This window comes from Pseudorca crassidens, chromosome 4 (assembly GCF_039906515.1).
Source record: "Pseudorca crassidens isolate mPseCra1 chromosome 4, mPseCra1.hap1, whole genome shotgun sequence".
Lineage (NCBI taxonomy): Eukaryota > Metazoa > Chordata > Mammalia > Artiodactyla > Delphinidae > Pseudorca > Pseudorca crassidens.
The window spans coordinates 30,615,540-30,630,019 of record NC_090299.1 but is presented as its reverse complement, the minus strand read 5'-3'; the positions used below and the strand labels follow the sequence as shown (position 1 = coordinate 30,630,019).

The following is a 14,480-nucleotide window of genomic DNA, read 5'->3' as shown; positions in this document are numbered from 1 at the left end:
TCCTTGCATTTATCCTGTATGGGACTCTCTGTGCTTCCTGGACTTGACTATTTCCTTTCCCATATTAGGGAAGTTTTCAACTATAATATCTTCAAATATTTTCTCTGTCCCTTTTTTTTCCCCTTCTTTTCTGGGACCCCTATAATTCAAATGTTAGTGCGTTTAATGTTGTCCCAGAGGTCTCTGAGACTGTCCTCAATTCTTTTCATTCTTTTATCTTTATTCTGCTCTGTGGTCGTTATTTCCACTATTTTATCTTCCAGGTCACTTATCCATTCTTCTGCCTCAGTTATTCTGCTATTGATTCCTTCTAGAGAATTTTTAATTTCATTTATTGTGTCATTCATCATTGTTTGTTTGCTCTTTTGTTCTTCTAGGTCCTTGTTAAACGTTTCTTGTATTTTCTCCATTCTATTTCCAAGATTTTGGATCATATTTATTATCATTACTCTGAATTCTTTTTCAGGTAGACTGCCTATTTCCTCTTCATTTGTTTGGTCTGGTGGGTTTTTACTTTGCTCCTTCATCTGCTGCGTATTTCTCTGTCTTCTCATTTTGCTTAACTAACTGTGTTTTGGGTCTCCTTTTCGCAGGCTGCAGGTTCATAGTTCCCACAGTGAATTGTGCAAGTGCGGACCACAAATCTCTCTCCTTCCAGAACCAATGCCCCAAAGCTCCCAGGGCGGCTACACCAACCACTGAGTCAGAGCTGTGGAGCCCCGATCCCCAGTCGGCCACCATCCAAGGGCCAGAAACCTTATTCCTTTCTGACTTGCCCATCCTCCAGGCAATATCATTTTTTAAAGAAGAATTAAGCATTAAAGTACTGAGGCTGTCAAAATCATCAGAGCTGTGTGGTGACAGGGTCTTGGTGCTGCAGCCAGGTGTCAGACCTGAGCCTCTGAGGTGGCAGAGCTAGGATATTGGACCACCAGAGACCTTCCGGCCCCATGTAATATCAGTCAGCAAGAGCTCTCTCAGAGATCTCCATCTCAACACTACGACCCAGCTCCACTCAATGACAAGCAAGCTCCAGGGCTGGACGCCCCATGCCAAACAACTAGCAAGACGGGAACACAACTCCACCCATTAGCAGAGAGGCTGTCTAAAATCATACTAAGTTCACAGACACCTCATTTTCTTAATTAGAAAAGAAATGCATAATCACATAAAGTTTCCCCAATTGTGAAGCCAGGAAATACAAACTATTATGTCCACTTTTTCAATGCAAAAATTCTAAAACCACTTAAGAAGACTCCACCTGGATTGAAAGCAAGTACACTCCAACTAAAATCTTCTCAATTCTTGGCATAACCTGGCTATCAACTTGGAAAACAAGTGAGGACAGTTTAAATCAAAACAAGGACTGGTTTCTGCCAAACAATTGAAGTTTTGCTTAAATGAAGCTTTTTCCCCCTTAATCTTATCCTCTAAGCTCCAAATTTAATCTGCAGCATAGGTCTACATAGTAGGGTATAAAAATGAGAGGAGAAAATAGAATAAAGTTATATAAAATAGAAACTGGCTTTTTTTTTAAGCAACAAAATTGAGACGTTCCTCAATAAAGTATATTCATAGGAAGTTACACATAGTGGCTCTCTGAGACATCCATATATATGACACCATAAGCTTGTTGATTACATTGACCATACATTATGCATCTTGGTATTCATTCAGCTATTCACTCAACAAATATTAATAAGCATCTAGTATTGTGCCAGGCAGAAGTCCTAGTGTTAGGGATATAGCTTACAGTTGGCATAAAAGGCAATAAAATTTGTAAAGCAGTAATCTTAAAGTCTGACACATGCTAAAATTGAAGAAGGAGCAAGAATTTTTAGTTTAATTTGGGGGAGTGAGAATAAATAGGAAATGTTTCCTGAGGAAGTGTACTTGAGCTGGAATCTACAGGACACAAGTGAGTTAGCCAAGTGAAGAGAAGAAAGTCTGCAGGCAAAAGAGAGCATGGAGCATTTCAGGAGCTGAAGGAAGTTTGATTTGGCTGGAGTCTCGTGTGAATGGAAACCTGGCAAGGCATGAAACTGGAGAGCTGGGTAGTTAGGGTCCAGATGATGTAAGCCACGTGTTGTAGGCGGCCTCTGAGAAAGCCAGAAAGATCCCCAGCTTGTGTAACCTTTAGTTCTGGGGCGTGGGCTGGATTATTGCCTCACTCCTAATGAAGAGTATACAGGCATAGCTCAAAGATACTGCATGTTCGGTTCCAGACCACCTCAATAAAGCGAATACACAATAAAGCAAATCACACAAAATTTTGGTTTCTCAGCATATGTAAAAGTTATGTTTACATTAAACTGTAGTGTATTAAGTGTGCAATAGCATTACGTCAAAAAAACAATGTATATAACTTAATTTTAAAATAGTTTATTTCTAAAAAAACACTAACCATCATCTGGGCCTTCAGGGAGTCGTAATCTTTTTGCTGGTGGAGGGTTTGAAATATTGCAAGCATTACCAAAATGTGACACAGAGACACAAAGTAAGCAAATGCTGTTGGAAAAATGGTGCTGATAGACTTGCTTGATGCAGGGTTGCCACAAACCTTCAGTTTGTGAAAAACAAAATATCTTGAAGCACAATACAATAAGATATGCCTGAACAGCAAAAGTGAGGGGCTGCCACTTCCAAGACTAGGTTATAAAAACACTGTGGCTTCTGTTTTAGGTGTTGCCTCTCCTTCTGGATCACTCATCCATCTCTCACTCTGGGGGAGGCCAAGTGCCATGTCATGAGGCAGTCCTTTGGAGAGGCCCACGTGTCCTTCGAGGTTCACATGAGTGAGTCTGGAAGCAAATTCTCCCCAAGTTGCGCCTTGAGATGACTGCAGCCCTAGCTGACACCTTGACTGCAGCTTAGTGGCTAGAAGGAACACACATTTATTATCTCACAGTTTCTCTGGGTCAGGTGTCAAGGAGTGACTTCATGATCTCTCACAAAGTTTTGGAGTAACTTGCTAACACAGCAGTAGATAGCTAATATACCATGAAAAAAATTGGGTTGAGCATTAACCTAATGGAATGAGAATATGTCAAAGGGTTTTAAGCAGGAAAGAACAATAAACATGTCCCTATTTGCAATTTTAGACATTCTGTAAGCTGTCACAATAAGGCTGAAAGGATAACCTAGAACCATCCACGAAAATAAACATTTAAACAAGTAACAGTTTCTGCTACAAAATTCTAGTTCTAAAGTTCAGTATCCTATATAAAACTTCCACCTCACTACTCAAATTAATGTCAACAGTCAACCTGATTAATTTCTTAAAAACTATAGAACTTCCCCCTTCCTCTTCAGGTCCACTGGCTCACTGTCTTCATTTAGGCCTCTATCATCTCCAACCTAGTTCACTGGCAATACCCTCCTAATCATTTCCCCACCTAAAGTCTGATGCCCTTCCAATCCATTCCCAACTACCAACAAAGCAGGTCATCTAAAGGAACTGTAAAAGGGAAGGCTAATCACATTCTATTCCATCAGATTATAGGAAACAATTTGATCTGCTCTGCGAGTCATACGTACACGTCAGTGACATGGCACCTTCCTCTTCTGCATCAGCTCCCAAATTGCAAGTTGTTACACTACTCCAAATTTAATAGGCTCTCAAAACAATCTGTAGAGTGCTTAGTATAATTTTTCATCAGATTGAAAGAGCTGAACCCATTAATCAGTAGGTAAGTTTGTCCTACATGAATCTCAAAGATGGAGCCACATGTGGAAGCATTTTCAATTGTTCTCACAGCTTTCAAATATAAGCTCCAATTTAGAGAAATTAAAATACTGGAAAGAAAAAAAAATTTCATTCTTTTTGATCAATGAAGCCAAACACATTTGGGAAAAAAATTTCAGACTCACATCTCATCAGAAAACTATTCCATTTACCAGCTTGACACCTCTGCGTAGCACTTCACAACACAGGATAAGTCCATGGCCCACTCGGGGAGACACAACTTTGTAAGTATTCAGAAACAAAGCAAGATTAGTACCTCAGGAACCATTAGCATTTCCAAAAGCATTATATGAATTGTTCCTGTGTGAGACATTTAATTGTAAAAAGGAAACTGATAATTAATCGCGGTCATTTCAACTGTATGGCTGTTTCAAGCAATTTTGATGTCATAAAATCCTTTAGCCAAGTTACAAAACTGTGAAGTGAATATGGAAAATTCCAATAATCAAGAAAGGAAAGGTCTCTTTCTTTTCTAAAAGCCAACAACCCTATCTATGCAATAAAAGTAAACAGAAGTGTTCAACTAAACTCTTAGCTTTTATTTATATAAATGATGTAGCCATATTCTGTGAAGTTTACTGAAAAATTACACATAATCATCTATTCTTAAAATCGCTTTCATTGAGCAAAACTCTAATCATCATTAGTCATTGCTTTTATAACTTTTGACAAGGTCAAATATTGAAGTTCAGAGGTACCATCAAGGTAGAAAGTGAAAAATATTCTTTTAAACCACTATGATATACTTCCAAATATGAAATAGCCCTCCATTCTACAGTAGTACTAATTAGTCTGTAAGCTAATTCTGCAAATTGAAATCCTTTTCAAAAAAATTTAATTGTGTAAGTCAAAATTAATGTCAAAAAATCTTCTGTAACTTAAGCAAGCAATCAAAATAAATTATTCACTAATATTCAGAAATTTTTATGTTTACCTTGCTGTAAAGTCAGTTGAGAATGCTTAAAAAAAATCTTTTGAGTTTTTTTTTCTAATCAGGATTAGAATAACCATGATGAAGAAGTTAAGACAACTGTTAAGTAAACATATATTTTCTAACATTTTGAGATAAGTAATAACACCCCTATAAATACCACATAACAAGAAAAATCCATTTATGTCTTATCTGCAATTTACACTTCGCACAGATGGTTCAGAATCATAATAGCATCCATGGAGAGAGATTTAAAAATCATTATATGACAATATTTGTATAATAGAAAGTGATGGCTTAAATGTTACAATATGTTTCTGAGTATCTTCACATTAAATAGTAATTGAACAAAAAGCCCCCTGGTTCTGCTCAAGGGCAAGTCCCACAAAGCTCCTCATTATTGGAATTTCCAACTTGGAAGCCAAACTAAATAACAAGGAGTAATTTGCCAATTAGAACTTCCTGCTCTTTTCTCTTTATTCCTTAAACACCATTCAGGGGCTGAACCGGTCAAACACTTTTAGCTTCAAAACAGCAACTGAAAGGATTTAATTTGTGTCTCTCCAAGGTGAAGCTGTCAAGAGGCAGCCTTGATGCAGTCCATGTCCCCCTGCAGCAATTTCCCTTCAACACAGAGAAGTGGGTTTCCACTCTTGCAGAATATGGAGTTTCCTTTTCTCATTTCCCATTATTTCATTTCAATTAATGACCTCCAAATTTTATACTTGTATAACTACTGGGCTTAAGAAGCTTGAGCCAAAGTGTCTCTGGAATCTGTTAATGTCTTCAGACCAAACCTGTGTATATACCGGAAACAAAGAACTTCACAGGGGCCTGACACAGATTAGAATGAGGACCATGAAAGTTGTGTTAAACCCTAAACTGTGTGGCCCTAGACAGGATCACAGTATTCTCTTATTAGCGTAGGCCATGGCAAGAGAAGCGGTAAAATAACTTAGAGATCCTTGGCAACATTTGCATTTCTTGCCTGCATTTTCCTAATAGTAATCCGAGTCAACATGTCTCCTTGTTATTCAGTTTTAAATGCCCAATGATTAACAGAATTTAGATGCAGACTTTTAAATTGCAAACATACTCACAGATTAACACTAAATCAGTGAAATCCAGTCCTCTTTTTCAACCTAAGGACACCTGACTTGAGGCTCAGGGCTTCCCCATCAAAGACCCACTAGCACTAGAAAAAGAGGCTTCACTTTGCTTACTGTGAGCCTGTAAGTGACCCCAAGGGAACTGCTCACTCCTCTGAACCCTGGGCCAGGAAAGCTGGTTAAGGAGAAACTGCTTGTCAAATGTTTTCTTGCAGAAAGTATTTGCAATCAGGGATTCTGCCCCTTCCCCTGCCCAATTCATCCTATTTTGTATCTGTACTGATAACCCACTGAAAATACAATGGTATTTCCATTTGTATATTTAAAAGTCAGTCTTAAAAATGAGAATGTGTTGCCTCTATTAATGGACCACTTGAAAGATTACCCAGGTTGAGAGAAGTTATTTTTATCGTAGTAGATAGCAGACCTACTGAGCTAAGAGGTGACAGATCTCTGAGCTAAGAGTTGACAAAGATTCTCTTCATGACCAAACTTAAGTCAAGCTCTTCTGATCTCTGTTTCAACTAGCCCTCGACTTTGGGGCTCCCATGTTCTTCTCTGCATTGTCCAATTTTAGTGAGAGTCTTGCTAAGTTGGTTTAGCCAGAATCCCCCGTCCTCTGTATCCGATCACCTTCAATGTCTGATCCACCAGGTGATGTGTGATCACTCAAGCCCGCCTTTCAGCAAGAATTCTGTTAGTTCAGTTTAGCCAGAACTCCTCTTAAGCCTGAGGTTTCCTCTTAGTACTTTCCATCTGCTGACCCCCAGCCTACTCCTTGGCTACAAGTCCCCACTTTTCCTTGTTGTATTTAGAGTTGACTCCAATCTCTCTCCCCCACTGCAAAACTCCATTGTAGTGGTCCTTATACCTATATCTCAATTGTTCCCTGAACAAAGTCTGCCTTACTGTTCTTTAACTGTGTCATGAATAATTTTTTCTTTAACAGAGCTCAGGAGAGATTAATCCTTTTTACACTGGTTGTTAGGACAAGCTTCCTTACTTCCTAGGCTGTTTGAAAAGAGTCTGGGGAGTGTAAAGTGAAAATAAATATTATAGAGATAAGGTATCAGGAAATATAAAGAACTTGAATTTCATACTAGTGTCTTACTATTATTGCCCTACTCTGGGAATGTTTCAGTTCAAATAAACTAGACCAACAGAAATTTATAGTCACAGAATTTAGAACTTTAGCAAATCTTAATGATTAATTGATTAATGATCATTTAATTCTTAACCCAAGCCACATGATTTTCCAGATAAAGAATTAAACTTACAGAAATAAGATTTAATAACAATATTTTAAAATTCTAGCAGAGGTTGATATTACTTATACATACTTTGCAATTAATTTCAAGTATTACTTAACATGTGAAAAGAATAGCTTATTCTTACCTTCATAAAAGAACTTCAAAAATCAATTTATTCAAAGCAAATATCCATTCTACCATCTTGCCAGGTGCCCAAGTCAGAAAAAATGAAAGTCTCATCGATGCCTATTCATCTGTCACCACTAATAAAATGTGTCCTGAGTCTGTCACTTGGTCTCCATTCACACTGGTCCCTGCTCTTCCCAGGAGCTCATCATCTATCTCCCTGCATCAGTCTTACTCAGTTCCAATGCATCCTCCATACTGTTGCAATAATTACTTCTCCTCCACAGTTTTGATCTTGTCATTCCCTTGCTTTCCAAGCCCTGGTGGCTCCCCATCATCCCCCTGTAGCATGGTATTCAATGACTTTTCACACTCTGACCAGTTTCCTCTGCAGCCCCTCCTCCACCCACATTTTAGAGTGGACCTGCACCCATCTTCACCATTGCACAAGATTACGCCTCCATGTCTTAGTTTATGCTTCTCAGTCTCTTGGCCCACCCACTTTTATTCTCCCCCTCCTCTATCTTGCACATTTTCTTACGTCTTCAATTCATCTCCTCTTTGAAATCTTTCTCCAAAAACACACAAAATAAATCAATTGATTACTCCTCCACAACAGTTTCTTATCACAGCACATTATATCATCGTATCTGCCTCTCTGAAATACCTTTAATCTCAACTTCCATATACACTCCAAACTTGTGAGCTGCCTATTTAGTTTTACAACCATACTTTCCAGCAGAGTGCTTGTATACAGAAAGCATCCTATAAATGTGGAATCTAGTCACTTTGGCAATGAATCCATTAACTGTCAATGGTCAAGAGTCATTTCAGAAATGATTTCCTACTGGATCATTTGCCATCATTAAAGAAAAGTTGAGGAACTTCCCTGGTGGTGCAGTGGTTAAGAATATGCCTGCCAGTGCAGGGGGACATGGGTTCGAGCCCTGGTCCGGGAAGATCCCACATGCCACGGAGCAACTAAGCCCGTGCACCACAACTACTGAGCCTGCGCTCTAGAGCCCGTGAGCCACAACTACTGAGCCCACGTGCCACAACTACTGAAGTCCATGCGCCTAGAGCCCATGCTCTGCAACAAGAGAAGCTACCCCAGTGAGAAGTCCACACACTGCAATGAAGAGTAGCCCCTGCTCACCATAACTAGAGAAAGCCCACACACAGCAACGAAGGCCCAACACAGTCAAAAATAAATTAATTCATTCATTAATTTTTTAAAAAAGAAAGAAAAGTTGAAAATTATTCAATAATTTAATATATATTAAATTTCAGCAATTAAGTAAATACATGGAAAACTACACTATTCTTAGATGTTCATCAATTAATATTAATTGAGCCTACTGAAGTGCATGGCAGTGCTATGCACTGAGTGATTTTAAATAACATTAGTAAAATATAATCTCTGCCCATGGGAATTTACAATCTAAAAATTATGACACTGGCAACATACACAGTTCTGACTGTAAGCCATAAGGATAATATATGTTATGCCATTGAGGTTGGGAGTTGCTGAATATAAATGAGTCTACAAAACACAGAAAAGCAGACATCAATACGGACATTGACTTGAGATCATTGTGAAATACCTGGCTCGGCGCTACATATATTTTATTTTATTTGCAGCTTCCTTCTTAAATAATTAGGATTTTTTAAATGGATATAATATATATATTTATGAAAAATGATGTGAAGCATATAATAGCTGGCTGCTGTATGGGATTAGATAGATGATAATGTAGAAACATATAAATGATCAAGAGGCCATTTCTGGTTTTCACACTTAATGAAAGTTTCTGGATTGATTGTTTCCTGGAAATAATTTTATATATATGTCTAATGAACACGTAACATAAACACACACACACACACACACACACACACACACACACACGGTCTCTAATTTATCTAAGCTACTTCCAAAACATTGGTTACTATTACTTTGAGATAAAGAAAGTAAAGTCATACAGAGGCCATTGCAATACTATGAATGATCACATTCTGATCTATTTTTCTGTGATTTTTCTAAAAGTTGTCTAGCCCCATTGCAATTCTTAAAATGAGAATCTATTAGGCTTCTTAAGTTTCTAAGGTCTTTGGCAGTTCTCTCCTGTCTAGTTAATCAAGTAATTCCTCCTAAGGGTACTTATGAGATGAGTAAAAACTGTGGTCATAATTTCTAAACTGTCAAGAAAATGGGAATTTATACTTTGGATAAACCCCAGGGATGTTACATAGCAAGCAGTTCTATTTCAGTCTAGGGGGTAAAAAAAAGGAGAAATCTAGAGATGTGGTGAAAAGTTTCTTGCAGCTATCTAATTTATTTTAACAGCATATTTCAAAAATAATTATTATCATTAATAGAATCAACAGTTATGTAAGATAGGAAAACTGCATCTAGAGTGAAAGTGGGAAAAACAACTGTTCTATGGGAATTAAAATTGACACTGGGACCACCAGTGTCAATTTATGTCTAGTGACAAATTTCAATACTGGAATATATTATATATACATTCATATTCTTCATCATTCTGCTGTCTGAATAATTTTAGATCTGAAAATGATCTACATATCAAAATGTCACTGAATTCCTTGTGAAACTGTTTACCCTTTTCTTAAAATTGAAGTATAATTGACTTAAAATATTATATTAGTTTCAGGTATACAACATAGTGACTCAATATTTTTATAAATTACAAATGTCTAGTTTGTAATCACTAGATTCCATCACTATAAGTCTAGTTACAATCTGTCACCGTACAAAGTTATTACAATATTCTTGACTAAATTTTCTACGCTGTACATTACATCCCCGTGACTTATTTACTTTATAACTGTAAGTTTGTACCTCTCAATCCCCTTTATACATTTCACCCATCCCCACCCCCACTGGCAACCACCAGTTTGTTCTCTGTATCTATGAGTCTGTTTCTGTTTTGTTATATTTGTTCATTTGTTCTGTTTTTTAGATTTCACACGTAAGTGAAATCATGCAACTGTTTTACCCTTGAGATTATATTCCTTGACTGAAGCTTTGAAGTTGGAAATTATACTCTCTATTCATTTATTAATTTAATATTTCCAATTGTATCAGCTCTGCAAATGCAAGGGAAAGTTATTATTAGATATCAATCCCTGTTTTCCTGACTTCTATTTTGGTTGGTTGAAAATTAATTAGCTATGACCTGCAAACAGACAAATTTGAAATATTTTAAAGAGGCTTTTAACTTGGCATAAGTAGTTTCTAAGAATGTATAGATATTCTTATTTAGCACTCAGTAAAAAATAATGTATTGTTTTCACATTGTGAATGTACATATTACCACTGAATTGCATGCAATTAAAATGATTAATTTTTTCTTATGTGTATTTCCCCTCAATAAAAGAAGTATGATTGTTAATAGAGGTCATATCTATCCCACTGAAATTTACCTACAAATAAATAAAGGTTCTAATCAACGATGTCTTCCTAAATACAAAGAACCTTCTAGAATTGCTGACCATTTCTTGTCTCTTCTAAGACACACTAGACTTAGCTGGCATTCGCTTCATCAGCTCTCTCATAATAATATAACTGACATTAACTACTGAGTAACCACAGAAAAAAAATTTTATATCCTTTAGAGTTTCAGCATTACTGTTTTACAAAAATTTGTTGGTGGAGAAGTAATTTATGTAAGATAGATATAGAATTTTTTCTCCAGTAACCTAATTTTTTTAAATTTCTTAATTTTCCTGAAAAACAAAATCGAGCAACACCAAAAATTATTTAATGAGTATCAGCGGGTTCCGAGAAGTCCTCCAGGTTATCCCTAGGAATCCTAGAAGCATCGGAAATAAAATCTCACACTCTTGGTATACACAAACCACCATTATTTGAGCTTTCAATGACTCCAAAACTGGTTAATCTCTCACCGATTCTTAGAAAAATCTTTTATGTTTCTAAAGATGTTCTGGATATATGACTAAGCTTTTATCTGATCTGATTACATCAGGCAATATAAACTAAGACTAAAGAAATGGTTATTATCCAGTAAATAATGTTAACTTGACCTGCATAAAAAGGTATTCACTATAATGAATTGTCTGTGCTGAAAATTCTACGCTAGGTGCTAGACTTCTGCTTAATTGGATGCTTGACTAGATCTAGCCCAGTATTCCCTAATGCTGTTCCTAGATGAAACATAAGTGTTTAGAAGAACAGCAACTTCAGGTTTACCAGTTCTCTATGTGAACAGGTAATTTCAAGAGAAAGCTTGTCTTTTTAATCAAAAGGAAGTGATAAATTAAAATCCCAAAGTGTGTCAACTGAAGCAAAGCATACAGAAAGTTTCTCGTTTAATTTAACTTCCCTACTCTCAAGATTTCAATCAGGTGAAGTCCTTTCTAACATTTAGAGACTGTCTTTCTTTAGTGGACAGGAAGAAGAAGGGCCTGGCAAATACATCATTAGCAAGGGGAAAAAAGATGATCCTTCGATACCTTCTCCATATACTTAGAGCTTGCTGACCACAAAGGAAGCTCTGATATCACTCAGAGTATTTAAAGCAAGGCAGGAAAGATGCTTATGATATTAAGTATATTCATAACATTAAAGTTTCCCTTTTTAAGCAACTCTGGTCAAGGGAGCATAAAGCTAATCAAACTCTACAATACTTAAAGAGTCACTTGGCACTCTTTTTTATTTTTTTTTCACTTGGCCCTCTTATTTCCACTTTTCAGAAATAATTCCTCTCCTTCTTCTACAAGAACACTACAGAACCCAAGAAAGAGAAACAGACTTAAGTTGTCTGACCTCCCCTGTTATCCCTCAGGCTATTGGGGAAAAGCAACACATACCTCTGTCTTCAATATATCATTTCTATTTTCACAGGTATAAATTACTTCTCAGACTTTAAAACAACAGGATTCTAAAAGGACACCGTAAGGTACTTAAATTCCGGTAACTAAACTCAGATGTATAAGGCAATTTAAAATCTTTATAAAAACTTCCTGTTTCAAAATTACCCAAAATGGAATCAGAAAATCTGTGTACTAAAATGCTACAGAAATAAGGCTAAAATTAATGCACTAAACATATCTCTAAAAACGTCTTGGTACCTGGTAGATAATCAGTGAATCTTTTGAAGGTGTCTTTGCTAATCAATTAATTTTGGTTGTGATAATGCTGAATATAAATTATTACCACCTAATCTATCATGCATTATCTTCATGAACAGACCAACAGAACAATTTAGGTGTTCAAAGTTCTGTTTTGTTCACCCAAGCAGAATGATTTTTCATGAGGTTAATACATCCAGGAGGTTGGTTAAGCCAGGCACCATTACGTAAGTATGCTAGGTAATGATACAAAAACAAGAAACTTTGCAAATGCTTTTGAACAAACTGAACCATGGCAAACAAAAAGCAAAAGCAAAGAGAACAGAACAGAAATAAGATGCTTAAGGAAAAACCATGGTTTTGGCACTGCTCCAGAAGAAAAACAAAAAGTGTCTATTAGGTACACAGTCAGAGTAGGGCCATTTGTCAAAAGTTTGTAGGAACAAACTCTTAAGTGGCTGTCTTACATGTCTCAAGAGGTAGAATTGAGCTGATGCTGTCAACTGCTGGTGCTGTAGTTCCAATCTCAGGAGCTCTAATTTGACCCTCCTGAGAAAGAATCCCAATTAGAAACACATAAAGGAAGCCATTTTAGACATGGTGCCTTGGGACAAGTCTGACCCCGTGTGTCAATGTCAACCGAAACAAAAAAACTAAAGGAACTTTCTCAAGCATGTTGTCTGTTCTAGATAAAAGCTAAGGATCTTTGAGACCCAGTTTTTGAAGTAGGCCTCCCTGGACTAGAATGAGGACAACTAAAATACTGAAAGCTGGCTTGTTTTTTTTATTTTCATGCCTACTGGTGTGCTTTGTAAAAAAAAAAAAAAATGAGGAGTCCAACAGCAAGCTATATGTCATATTCTAGCAAAATTAGCTAGTTAAAAATGTTTAATTCTAAATGGTCAAGCAGCAAGGTAGGAAGAGTATTCATCTATAAGTGATTTTAAATTTGGCTTCCCAACTAAATTTGCCATCAATGACAATTCCTTTTGGAATTGCCTCAAATCTATACTATGTTGGTGTTACATCAACTACAGTAAACTTATCTGTAGAGATACAAAAACTAGGGCCTGTTTGGGGACTTAAGAGGATAAAGGGTAAAGGAAAAAAAAAAAGGATAATTTAGGATTTCAACTGTAAATCACACAGAAACGAGAAAATAGCATGAAACAAAACAAGAATTCTCCCTATTTCATCCAGTTCTTGTTGCCAGTGAACCACAGATCAAGGGTTCTTACTTCGACTCCAGCAAGTCTTCGATCCTCCTAAGATTACAAGCAAAAAATTTTGCATATGTACTTTTTTCTGTGTACAGGCATCGTAGCTTTCATTAGATTCTCAAAGCAGTCTGCAACCCAGTAAAAGTCAGGAGTCACTGTTCTAAATTTATATGATTTTGCATGTGGATTCTAGCTACCTGGGATAACATCTGGAGCCCCTCTTTCATTTTCAACCTAGGCTTGACGAATGCAAAAGCATCTAGCAGGCAAGAGCACAAGACCTAGTGCGAGATCCTATACCAACATTCAAGTTTTTAACTGATAGTCAGTTGCCTTACGTGTAGCTCCTGAATTTGAAGAAATTGAGATGAAAGTGCACAAAATGAATTTTGACTCAACCAAAATTACTGGGATTTTTAAAAGCTCATATCTTCAAGCTCAAGTCTCAACTGAAAAACATGAATTAAGACAACTAAAATCCAAAGAGTGTACTCCACTAAGATCATGACCATTTTCAATTAACTCAGCTTAGGAGACTATCCTTGACAGATGACCTCCAGAGTCTAGTGCAGAGAGTTAAGTTGTTCCATAATTTAGTCAACAAAATAAGTTCTGGTGCTTCCTGTGGGGTTTCCCCAATATATTCACCTGTACTATTTCATAACTCCTCAAGGGAACATTGAAGACAGTACATACAATATGTTTTAGCTTCCCTAAAGAAAGATGACAATAAATTCAAAAGCATTTTAATACCCTTGCTGCTCCTAATATATACTATTAGTTATAATCAAATGAAGCAAAATAAAACCACTGCTGCAATTTTATTTCATATTTATTTTAAAATCACCAATCCTGTCTTGTAAGAATTTTGAAGGCTATTGGTAACAAGACAACCATGTAGTATATAAAAAATACACCTTTTTCAGGTACAGCTGCCTGTTCCTGCCCAGAAGGAGTGGTTGTTGACACAAGAAACCAGCCTGT

At 36.7% G+C, this 14,480-nt stretch overlaps 1 protein-coding gene across 1 annotated transcript in view; it reads right to left on the bottom strand.

The window, feature by feature from the left end:
* Positions 1–14,480, bottom strand: part of COL25A1 (collagen type XXV alpha 1 chain) — a 461,350-nt gene that overhangs the window by 303,428 nt on the left and 143,442 nt on the right. The gene's annotated exons all lie outside the window — the stretch shown is intronic.